Genomic DNA, 12,609 nt, shown 5'->3' with positions numbered 1-12,609 from the left:
GAACCTGGGTCCTCCGGAAGAACAGACAGTGCTCTTAGCCGTTGAGCCATCTCTCCAGCCCCACATTAGTTACTTTTAAAACTTTTTTTTTTCTTTGAAATGGGGTTCCTCTGTGTAGTCCTGCCTGTCCTAGAACTTGCTCTGCAGACCAGGTTGGCTTCCAACTCAGAAATCTGCCTGCTTCTGCCTCTCAAGTGCTGACATTAAAAGTATGGGCATCCAGCCAAGCACAATAACACATGCCTTTAATCACAGTACTCTGGGAGTTCGAGGCCACCCTGGTCTACGAAGTGAGTCCATGACAGCCAAGGCTACACAGAGAAACTGTCTCTCGAAAAAAAAAACAAAACAAAAAAAGTGTAGACCACCACACACAGCCTAATTTTTTAAAACTTTTAATGTTGGTCCAGGGGCTAGAGAGATGGCTCAGAAGTTAAGAGCACTGCCTTTTCCAAAGGACCTGGGTTCAACTCCCAATACCCACATGGCAGCTCGCTATTCTCTGTAACTCCAGTTCCAATGAATCTGGCACACGCGCAAGCGCACACACACACACACACACACACACACACACACACACACACAGCAGACAGAACCCCAATGTACATAAAATAAAAATAAATAAGTAAATCACTTAATGTTGGTCTGGCTCAATTTCTTGCTGTATTTAGTAGCTCATGCCCATAACCCCAGCACTTGGGAGGGTGAGGCAGGAGGATTACCAGTAGCTCAAGACCAAGTCTAGAGTTAGACAGAGAGAGAACCAATAGAGATATCTTGAGCAGTTTTTGGGGGGAGCACCAGCCTCATTCAATTTCCCCTCCTATTCCTGAGAGATGCCCCACCTTGTCTCTTTCTGGCTTAAATTCTATCGAGCAGCTCCCCACCATGGCCAGACCATGTCGCCCCACACCAAGCCACTGTCTCTGGTCTCCAGCCTCTTCACACCTGGCCTTGAGCTCTGATCAACACACTTCTCCCAACTGCCTCTGCCTGGGACGCCTCTGGCCCTGGGGGAGTCACCCTGTTCTACTTGCAATGGCTTCCTTCACCTCCTACCCCAGGGAACTGCTCCCTTCCCCCTCCCCCCTCCCCTCTTGCTATTTGCAGATGTTTTTAAGATCTCAGGTAGCCCAGGCTGGTTTCCAACTTTTTTGTTTGTTTGTTTGTTTGTTTGTTTTTCGAGACAGGGTCTCTCTGTGTAGCCCTGGCTGTCCTGGACTCACTTTGTAGACCAGGCTGGCCTCGAACTCACAGAGATCCACCTGCCTCTGCCTCCCTAGTGCTGGGACTAATGGCGTGCGCCACCACGCCCGGCTCCAACTTTCTATGTAGCCAAGGATAGCTTTGAGCTCCTGATCCTTCTGCCTCCACCTCCTGGAATTGCAGGTGTGTATCACCAGGTTCAGCTTCTCTTTTTATCTATCTATTTATCCATCTATTTATTTTTTGGGTGTTTTGTGTTTGTTTGTTTGTTTTTGAGACAGGGTTTCTCTGTGTAGCCCTGGATGTCCTGGCCTCACTTTGTGGACCAGGCTGGCCTCGAACTCACAGAGTTCCTCCTGCCTCTGCCTCCCGAGTGCTGGGATTACATGTATGCCCCACCTTGCCCAGCAGGCCTCAGCTTCTTGACTCTTGGATAAGGTATAGCCCAGGCTGATCCCAAACTCAAAACCTCTGCCTTGATCACTAGGATGCTGAGATTACAGGTGTGTTCCACCAGGCCCCTTTCCTTTCTTTTAACCTGTTAAGTCACTGAGAATGTTGTGCTTTTTATATCCATTCCTGATTCAAAGTACTGTCCATTTAAAAAAGAAATTAAAAGCAAAAGGTGTGCCTCAAAATGCTTCAGAGCAATAGACGAAAAACTGTGGAGCAAAATCAGGAATCTAGGCCAAGCGGAGAGGTAGAGCCCTGGCCTGGCACGCCCAACACCCTGGGATGTGCCAAGTGCAGCACTTGCCTGGTCTGAGCAGATCCTTGAGTTCAATCTCCAGCAAAACCAAAATGGCCCTCAGTTGTACATGATCTTTACCAAAGGTCTCGGACAGGATCAGCTCAATCGTTAAAATGGGAAAATAAGACCAGAACTCTTTGAGAATTAAGTCAGCCAGTCTTTTGTTGTTTTGTTCTGTTCTGGTTTGGTTCTCTTACCCCCGCACCTCACCCGAAACAGGGTTTCTCTGTGTAGCCTTGACTGTCCTGGATTCACTTTGTAGACCAGGGTGGCCTCGAACTCACAGTGATCTGTCTGCCTGTGTCTCTCAAGTGCTGGGATTAAAGGCGTGCGCCACCACTGCCTGGCATATTAATTTACTTTTATTTTATGTTCACTGGTGTTCTGCCTGCATGTATATCTGTGTGAAAGTGTCAGATCCCCTGGAACTGGAGTTACAGACAGTTGTGAGCTGCCACATGGGTGCTGGGAATTGAACCCAGGTCCTTTGGAAGAGCAGCCAGTGCTCTTAACCACTGAGCCATCTCTCCAAGCCTCCCAAGACCAGAAAATGTCGGTTTTAATCAGTATGAGAGATGACAAAGGGAACCTCATGCATGCCAGGCAACTGCTTTTACGACCAGAAAAATGCAAAGCTTTTTGAACATTGACATGGGCCTGCTCAGCATAGCAGTTCTCAGCTTTCTTACTGCTGTGACAGCTCCTCATGCTGTGGATGCCCGCAACCATAGAACGGTTTTTTGTTGTTGTTACTACTTTATAACTGTAATCTTGTTACTTGTTATGAATTTGTAATGTAGATATCTGATATGCAGGATATCTAATATTCGAACCTTGTGAAAGGGGCATTCACTTTTCCAAAGGGGTGGAGACCCACAGATTGAGAACCAAGAGGCTGCCTAGCAGAAGACTTGACTCCATGTGATAAGGTTCGGCCAGAAGGAAGGCCCAAGGGAAGGCTAGCTGAGTGGACATATCACTTGCCTAATAGGTAAGAAGTACTCTGCTATACCCATGAACTTTGTTTTTAGACATGAGACCCACCCACAGGCATGCTATCACATAATGCATATGCAAATATGTTTACGTGTGCCATGCAAATTATCTGGGCCCGAGCACTTTGGATAAGGGATGGCCTGTGACCCACCCCAGGAGTTTCCACTATTGATGCATTGTCGTGATGGGGCAGAAACTGAGGCCAGGGAACGTTCAGTGATGTAACCAGCACTCTATATGGGTACATCTCCGTATAGAGATGTGGGTCACCTCCCTGAAGGCTTAGAAACATTTCACCTGTGGTCTTCACAATCGATCCTTAAACACTATCACTTTACAAATGGAGAAACTGGGAGAGCTGGAGAGACCGCTCAGAGAGGTTAAGAACACTGTCTGTTCTTCCAAAGGTCCTGTGTTCAATTCTCAGCAACCACATGGTGGCTCACAACCATCTATAGTCAGATCTGGCGCCCTCTTCTGGCCTGCAGGCACACATACAGGCAGAGTACTGTATACATAATAAATGCATGTTAAAAAAGAAAAACAGAGAAACTGAAATTCAGGGGTGCGCCTGTTTGCTTTCACTGTCAACTTAACAACCCAGAATCACTGAGAAACACACACACACACACACACACACACACAAGAGAGAGAGAGAGAGAGAGAGAGAGAGAGAGAGAGAGAGAGAGAGAGAGAGAGAGACTTAATGAGGTATTACCAAGATCAGGTTTTCTGTCAGGGATTGTCTTGCTTGTTAATTGTTATTGTTTTTTTTTCTTTTTAATATTTTATTTAATTTTAACTTATGTGCATTGGTGTGAGGGTGTCAGATCTTGGTGTTACAGACAGTTGTGAGCTGCCATGTGGGTGCTGGAAATTGAACCTCGGTCCTTTGGAAGAGCAGGCGGTGCTCTTAACCACTGAGCCATCTCTCCAGCCCCTTGTTTTTGGTTTTTCGAGACAGGGTTTCCCTGTGTAGCCTTGGCTCTCCTAGACTTGCTTTGTAGACCAGGCTGGCCTTGAATTTACAGTGATCTGCCTGCCTCTGCCTCCCAAGTGCTGGGATTAAGGGCGCGTGCGCTGCCACCACGCCCGGCTAGCTTGTTAATTGTTAATTGGTGTAGAAAGACACAGCCTGTTGTGGGCCGCACCATTGCCTAGGCAGGATGTCCTTGGTAGTCTAAAAGAAGAAGAGGAGGAAGGTAGCTGAAAGCAAACAAAGAACCATGTATTCTGCTCTTAACCGTGGATACGATGCTTCAAGTTCCTACCTTGACTTCCTCAAAGTAATGGTCTAACCTGGCGTTGTAAGCTGAATAAATTCTTCTTTTTCCCTCCCGCAAGTTGCTTTTCTGTCACAGCAACAGAAATGCACCTAGAACAAAGTTTGATCATTTTTTTCAAGGCCTTGAAACAGGTAACTGCAGTGGCAAGGTATTGAAGGTAGAACTGTCTATGTTGGCCCTCTTAACCACCGGCTTCCCACCCACCTTCGCCCCCCTCCCCGCTCCCCGCCTCCCCTGCTCTCCTCCCCCCGCCCCGTCCCCCATCCCCCCTCTGGGGTTACTCTCTGGAAGCCTCGGCTTAAGCATGCATAAATAGAATAAGACCGCCCACCCCACAGCGTGAGGACTAAATCTAAGAAGCCTGGGCATCTAGAATACAGTTGTTACATAGCCGGCAAGACATTTCTCCCTACAGCGCTGCAGACAGTTGCAGCGACTGGCCACAAGAGGACAGTCACACGCCGAAAAGCCAAAAAGCTGAAAAGCTGCGCGGTGGCTGTGTTTATACGTTGGCGGATTCTAGGGATCCTTTCCCCGCCCCCGCCCCCTTCCCCGTGTTTGACCCTGGCATCAAGGGCATTTCTCACCACCGTGGAACCTTAAGCTGACCCACGGGGCTTAGAATTTAAGGCCCAAGGACCCCTTCAGAAGTATCAGTTCTCCTGCGGGAGGGGGCTTGAGGGGGGATCCAGCTGTGTCCCATTTGGAGGTGGCAGTTGGGGAGGGGGGCGGGCAATTACCAGCAGTTCCCCTCCCGCTGGGGGCTGGGACACAGCTGCAGGGTGTAGGGGGGGTACCCGGGAGGGCTTTGGAATTGTCTCCCTGGGGGTTTCCATGGCTACAGATTGATGCAAGCAACCCACTAGGCTGGGTCCTTTATCTATATTGTGTCCCGTGGAGACAATGGGCTCTGGGGGTTGCTCGGTTGTATGTATAGATCATGGAAGGAGCCAGGCCTTGCGTGCCCTCTCTGTGAGCCCCCTGACCCCAGCTGCTAAGGCTGGGAAGGTGAGTAAGGAGGGCAGTCTTTGGTAGTCAGCCTTGCTTTGGGGTACCACACTGCTGCCCCAGGAATTTAGTCAGTTCATAGGGCCATGGGCGCTAAGCCTGAGCATCCCTAAACAGTAAGCCCTGCACCCCACCCCGGAGGCCTCCAGGCACTAAATAAAAGGCATGCACTAAGGGCGGGGGGGGGGGGGGGGGGGCTAGCTTTGATAAACTCATGATACTGTCGCTTCCTCATTATATGATTTGGGCAAGTTATTTTACTTACCAGAGTAAAATATGCCTAACGCATGAGGATAAAAGCCACTTTATTAAGTTGCTATAACTCAGACTCAGAGAGAGAGTCTGAGTCCAGAGAGGTCGAGGCATGCGTTGGGCCACAGCATTGGCCAAGAACCCTCCTCTCTCTGGACCTCAGGTGCCCTTCGATGACCTGGGGACTTAGAAAACTTTAAGGAGTGAAATGCAATGATAAAATTATTTAAAAGGTTCTTAGAAGGTCGAGGGTGTAGTTGAGTCTTAGAGCCACTACCTAGCAAGCAAGGGGTCTTACTTCAATACCCAGCATCAAAATAATATGTTAGCAACTCTGCTGCAGTCTGCCTACCTGTGATGTCATTGCTCACCTGCCACGGGGGTGTGGCCCTGCCTAGGGCCCTGTAAAAGAACAGTCCTCCCTCGCCCCCTCTCTATTACTTTCTCTCTCTCTTCTCACTCTTCCTGTCTGTGTTTCTGTCTCTCTCTGGGGTACCCCTCCCCCCTTTCCTTCTTTCCCCATGCTCATTGAATAAACTCCCCTATAGCGTAATATCTGCTGCCTGGTACCTTATTATCTTATATCTTATTACTTTATTGTCATTTTCTTATTTATTAAACGTAAAATAGGCTAGCAACTAAGAGGTCTTACTTCAATATCCAGCATCAAAATAATATCAAAAGTCTTTTGTTTTTTACCCCTGTGTGTACGTTTATGTTCCTCTGTCTGTCTGTCTGTCTGTCTGTCTGTCCGTCTGTGTGTGTGTGTGTGTGTGTGTGTGTGTGTGTGTGTAGTCCAGTGGTTGTTGACATCGAGTGCTTTTCTCAGATACCATCTGTTAGGATTCTCCTTTACTCTGCCTACCTGCCATGGGGGCGTGGCCCTGCTCAGGGCCATATAAAAGGACAGGCCCACCTAGTGGCTCCCTCTCTTACCCCCTTACTCTCTCTCTGTTACTCTTTCTCTGTCTCTTTGCCTCTGTCTCTCTGTCTGACTCGCTCTCTCTGGGGTACCCCTCGTCCCTTTCCTTCTCCCCCCATGCCTGTTTAATAAACTCCTCATCTAATACCGTATCTGTTGTCCGGAATTCCAGAATCTTCTTTCTTTCTTTTTTCTTTTTGGTTTCTCTGTGTAGCCTTGGCTGTCCTAGATTCACTTTGTAGACCAGGCTGGCCTCGAACTCACAGCAATCTGCCTGCCTCTGCCTCCCGAGTGCTGGGATTAAAGGCGTGCGCCACCACACCTGGCCCTTATTTCTTATATCTTATTATTCAACATAAAACCATTCACTTTTTTTGTTTAGCTTTTTAAAATGTATTGATGTATATGAGCATTTTGCCTTTATGAATGTACATGCAGAATGCGACCTGGTGCGTGCAGAGGACAGAAGAGAACACAGGACCCCCGGTACTAGAGTTAGTAGTGAAACTAGCCACCGTCTAGGTAGTAGAAACAGAACCTGGGTCCTCTACAAGAGCAGCAAATGCTCTTAACCACTGAGCACTCTCTCCTCCCACACACTCACATGTTACTTTTCTGAGAGTGGGTCTTTCATTGAACCTGGAGCTTGCTGACTTAGCAGACTAGGTGGCCAGAAACTCCAAGGATCCTTCTATCTCCAGGTCCCCAGTGCTGAGGCCACAGGGTGCTGCTCGCCCAGCAGCTACTTTTCCAGATGAGCCATCTTGCCAGTCCTTTGTCAGTTCAAATCCGCTTTCTTTTCTTCTTTTCCTTTAAACAGCGTATCACTGTATAATAGCCTGGCTGGCCTGAAACTCCCACGTCCTGAGTGCTGGGATTCAGGAAGTGCCACCATGCCCTGAGCTTTTAAGACATGTGTGTGTGAGGCTGGAGAGATGGCTCAGAGGTTAAGAGCGCCACCTGCTCTTCCAAAGCTCCTGAGTCCATTTCCCAGCAACCACATGGTGGCTCACAACCATCTATAATGTGATCTGATGCTTTCTTCTGGCTTGTAGGTGTACATTCAGGCAGAAGACTGTGTACATAAATAAATAAATAAATAAATAAATAAATGAAATGTGTGTGTAATTGTTTTCAACTTTGTGTACATACATGTGTGTGCCCACAGAGGCTAGTGGCTGTCTGTTGAATTCCAGTTGTGAGATGCCTGTGAGTACTGGGAACTAAAATTGGGTCTTCTGCAAGAACGGCATGGCTCTTGGCTACTGAGCCATCTCTCCAGCTTTCTGTCTCTCTTTATGTCTGCCTCTCTGTCTCTGTCTCTCTCTATCTGTGTCTCTGTCTATCTGTCTGTCTCTTTTTCCTGCTTAATACCACCATATTTTCCATGGCATTGGAATACTCAACCCATGGTCACGGCCCCGAGGGGTGTTAGTGGCGGTCAAGTCTTCCGTGACATAGAAGTTAAGTAAGCTTTTTCTGATGAAGGTGGGCCTTGAACAGTAGGCCCAGGGGCTCAGAATAGGGCATTGGGTGCAGAAGGAGTTGCAACAGCGTGGGAGGGAGAAACAGCAGCTCAAAGGGGCTTTGTTACCTAGTTAACTAGATTTCTAGTCAGGGCTGCCCTTTGCAAGTGAGGGAGGATGTGCAGAAGAGAGAGCTGGGACTCTGTGCATGAAGCCAGTTCTTGTTAAGCCCATGTTGGTGAGGAGGAAGTAAGGGTGTACAACTGTACCGTGGGGGTGCTAGTGATGGAGCCGGAGATCTCCTATGAGCGAGGCAAGCATCATTCTAAATGCACCCCCAACTGCCACGCTACCTCATTGATTTGGTCCCAAATGCGTAAGACTCAAGAATACAACGACCTCTAGCCAGGCAGTGGTGGCGCACGCCTTTAACCCCAGCACTCGGGAGGCAGAGGCAGGCGGATCTCTGAGTAAGAGGCCAGCCTGGTCTACAAAATGAGTCCAGGACAGCCAAGGCTACACAGAGAAACCCTGTCTGGAAAAACCAAAAACCAAAAACCAAAACAAACAAACAAACAAAAAACCATAAAAACCAATGACCTCACCTGCATACGGAAAACACATAAGGAAGAGGTAAAACAGTTTCTCTGTATGTAAAAATGCAATACAAATGGACTACAAATGTAGCTCTTCCATATGTAGAGTGCTTACCTAGCATGAACGAAGGCCTGGGTTCGCTCTCCAGCACTGCATAAACCAGGTGGGGTGTTGCATCCCTGCAGTCCCAGCACTCCAGAGGCACAGGCAGGAGGATTAGAAAGTCAAGATCATCCTCACTGACTTCAAGGATAGATTAGGCTGCAGGGGACTCCGCCTCAAAACAAACAACAACAAAAGGACAGTAGCAGAAAGTGGACCGTGGTGATGGCTGAGCTACATAGAAAGTTCCAGGCTAGTTTAGACTAGAGTGAGGCCCTGTCTCAAAACAAAAACAAAATACAAAACAGAAAGTCATTTTAGATATAGAATCAGCAGCCGGCCATGATAGCAGGTCGCCTTTAATCCCAGCACTTTGGAGGCAGAGGCAGCCTGGTCTGTCTACAAACCCAGTCCAGCACAGCTAAGGCTCTGTTACAGAAAAAGCCTGTCTTAAAAAAGAGAAAAGAAGCCGGGCATGGTGGCGCACACCTTTAATCCTAGCACTCCGGAGGCAGAGGCAGGTGGATCGCTGTGAGTTCGAGGCCACCCTGGTCTACAGAGCGAGTCCAGGATAGCCAAGGATAACACAGAGAGACCCTGTCTCGAAAAACAAAAAAACAAACAAACAAAATCAGCAAAGAAAAATTAAATGCTTTCAATGTTTGCTATGCATTTTTATCTTATAAAACTTGTAATTGTGTGCGTGTGTGTGTGTGTGTGTGTGTGTGTGTGCTGTCCTGCCAATGCACACATGAAGGTCAGAGGACAGATTTTAGGAGTCATGTCTGTTCCTTTCACTATGGAATCCCACTCAGATTGCCAGGCTGGCACAACAGGCACTTTTACCAGTGAGCCATCTCACCAGCCCCAATGCGTGAGGACAGAGCCTCATACACACCGAGTGTTCCGTACTGAACATTTCCTGAGTTTATCACTGCATCACCAATGCTGAGGCACAGGACTAAGTAAAACCGCCCCATCCCCGAGGACTTCGCCTAGTGGGGGGGCGGAACAAAACCTCATCTCTCATTTGTCTCACAGTTTTGCATTCACCACCTCAGTGAGTTCTGAAAATAATCTTGGTTTTTGCCTCACTCTGGTTTGTTGAGACAGAGCCTTGGCTATGTAGCCCAGGCTACACCTTTTACTGGTCCTCTTGCCTCTGCTAGGATTATAGGAGTGCCAGTTGGTGCGGTGCCTGGATTCAGATTTACTGGGTGGGTGGGGGTGCACTGGGGTGATAGCTTAGTGGTAAAGGGTTTACCTAGCATACCAGAGTCCCTAGGTTCAATTCTCAGCATCATGAACAATAAAATAAAATAAAAAGTCAATAAATAGATAAAGTTATTAGCAATTTAAACACACATACATACACATACGCAGAGGCATGTACACACACACAAGCACACACACTCACATACACATAGAGGTGTGTGCACACACATTCACATGCACACCATGCCTCACAAGAAATGTCCTTTTCTGTCCCTGGTCTTTATTCTCTTGCCCAGACATATTTAATCTCTTATTCATATTTGAGGATAAAATAAAATAAGTTTATGCAAAAAGCCTTTCATTGGCTTAACTGGGGTGTTAAGAGGTAATAAGGGGGCTGGAGAGATGGCTCAGAAGCTAAGTGCACTGGCTGTTCTTCCAGAGGTCCTGAGTTCAACTCCCAGCAACCACATGTTGACTCACAACCATGCATAATGTGATCTGGTGCCCTCTTCTGGCCTGCAGGTGTACGTGCAGGCAGAGCATTGTATCATAATAAATAAATCTTTCTGTTGTTTTGTTTTGCTTTTCAAGACAGGGTTTCTCTGTGTAGCCTTGGCTGTCCTGAACTCACTTTGTAGACCAGGCTGGCCTCGAACTCACAGTGATCCACCTGCCTCTGCCTCCTGCACGCTGGGATTAAAGGCCTGCGCCTCCATGCCAGGCAATAATAAATAAATAAATAAATCTTTAAAAACATTAGCCAACTGACAGATGTTCATATTTTTAAAATAAAAAATAAAAACATGACAAGGATCTGAGGACTCTCATTCTTGGGCACATGGCGATAACTCTGTGCCAGGAACTTTCTACATTTTTCTGTAGACCTTGCAAGAATCTAGAAAGAAAGCCGGGTGGTGGCGGCACACGCCTTTAATCCCAGCACTCGGGAGGCAGAAGCAGGTGGATTCCTGTGAGTTTGAGGCCAGCCTGGTTTACAATGTGAGTCCAGGACAGCCAGAGCTACACAGAGAAACCCTGCCTCAAAAAACCAAAAAAAAAGGAAAAAAAAATCTAGAAAGAAAGAACTGGAGATGTGTCTCAGTGGAAGAACAGTTGGTAGAATGTGCTAGACTGTGGGTTCAATCCCCAAGACTACACAAGAGAACCCCAAGCTGTAGAGCTGATGAGCCCCCTTTCATCGGTCTAAGAGAGGCGAAGCTCTCTGCACAGAATTGCACAGCAGGTACCCTTGCCTCACTCCCAGCCGGCCCGAGGCTCCTCTGGACTGTTCCAGCCCATTTGGAAAGGAGCACAGCCTGGCTCAGGCCTCTCAAAGCGTGTGTATCCACAGGCCTGTGTGCTCATGCAGGCACGTGCATGTGTGGCCATGTGAAGCTGGCCTGGTGCCGAGTCTCTCTCACACACACACACACACACACACACACACACACACACAAAAAAAAAAAAAAAAAAAAAACCCTAAACTAACCATCTCATAAAAATCTGGTGTATCTTCCTGAGAGGTCAATTTAACTTAAATACAGAGTAGAAAAGAGAGGCCACATTTTTACATGAGGACACGGATGGCTACAGACCGTATGAGCACAGAGTCTTCTCATGGCACGCTGAGGTAATGAGTGACAGCTAGGTGGAGAAAGGGAGGGCCGATCTCAAGTACCGTATGCTAACTGATCCTCACAGCTGTCAGTGGGAGAGACTACTATTGCTCCCATTGTACAGATGTAGATGCTGAGGACAGAAACAGTTAAGCTATATTGTCCAAATCCACATAGACAGCAGATCGGAAAGCCCACCATGCACAAGCATTTAATACACAAATATTGGAATATCTGGCCAGGTAGAGGTGGCGCACGCCTTTAATCCCAGCACTCAGGAGGCAGAGACAGGTGGATCTCTGTGAGTTCAAAGCCAGCCTGGTCTACAAAGCAAGTTCCAGGAGAGCCAGGGCTACACAGAGAAACCCTGTTTCGAAACAAACAAACAAACAAACAAAAACAAAAAGAAAGAAAGACAGACCAGAACCCGGGCTGGAGAGATGGCTCAGAGGTTAAGAGCACTGACTGCTCTTCCAAAGGTCTTGAATTAAATTCCTAGCAACCACATGGTGGCTCACAATCATCTACAATGAGATCTGATGCCCTCTTCTGGCCTGCTGGCTCATATACAGACAGAATACTATATAAATAATACTAAATAAATCTTTTTTTAAAAAGAAAAGAAAAAAAAAAAAAGAAAAGAAAAAGAAAAACCAGAACACAAACAAACAAAAAGTATTACAAAAAGTATTATCTATCACTTGCTCAAACAGAAGGGTTTTTTGTTTGTTTTTTCGAGACAGGGTTTCTCTGTGTAGCCTTGGCTGTGCTGGACTTGCTTTGTAGACCAGGCTGGCCTCAAACTCACAGCAATCCACCTGCCTCTGCCTCCCAAGTGCTGGGATTACAGGTGTGTGCCACCACGCCCGGCCCCCGGTTCGGCTGTTTACATCCAGGTCTGTGAATATGACTTTTCCATGTGCCCTTGTCTAACCCACTTCCCTACTCTGGCCCTCAGTCTCTTCTCGCAGGATGGCAGAGAAGAGCCCCCACCACAGAGAGGTTAACTAGTTTGTCTAAGGTGGCAGAGCTCAGCAGTGGAGTCCAGCCTATGGCTTCCCTGCGGCTCCCATTCCTTAAGCACCAGTTGGCTTTCCTGGCTGGGCTGCGGGCTGTGGAGAACACACACACTGGGTAGGTGGTCCTGAGATGCTGCGTTCTGGCAACAGCAATGCCTCAAAACCTGGGA

The 12,609-nt window shown here is 47.6% G+C and overlaps 1 long non-coding RNA gene across 1 annotated transcript in view; it reads left to right on the top strand.

Annotated features, from left to right (window-relative positions):
• The window catches only part of LOC311601058, a 403,201-nt gene that overhangs the window by 149,406 nt on the left and 241,186 nt on the right, over window positions 1-12,609 (top strand). Inside the window, exon 2 of the long non-coding RNA XR_014780449.1 lies at window positions 1,129-1,238. This is a non-coding gene — a long non-coding RNA (uncharacterized lncRNA). The remainder of the gene's footprint in view (window positions 1-1,128; window positions 1,239-12,609) is intronic.

This window comes from Acomys minous, assembly GCF_964271855.1.
Source record: "Acomys minous genome assembly, chromosome: 6".
In the NCBI taxonomy this organism is placed as follows: Eukaryota; Metazoa; Chordata; class Mammalia; order Rodentia; family Muridae; genus Acomys; species Acomys minous.
This window is presented reverse-complemented; position numbering and strand designations above follow the sequence as displayed.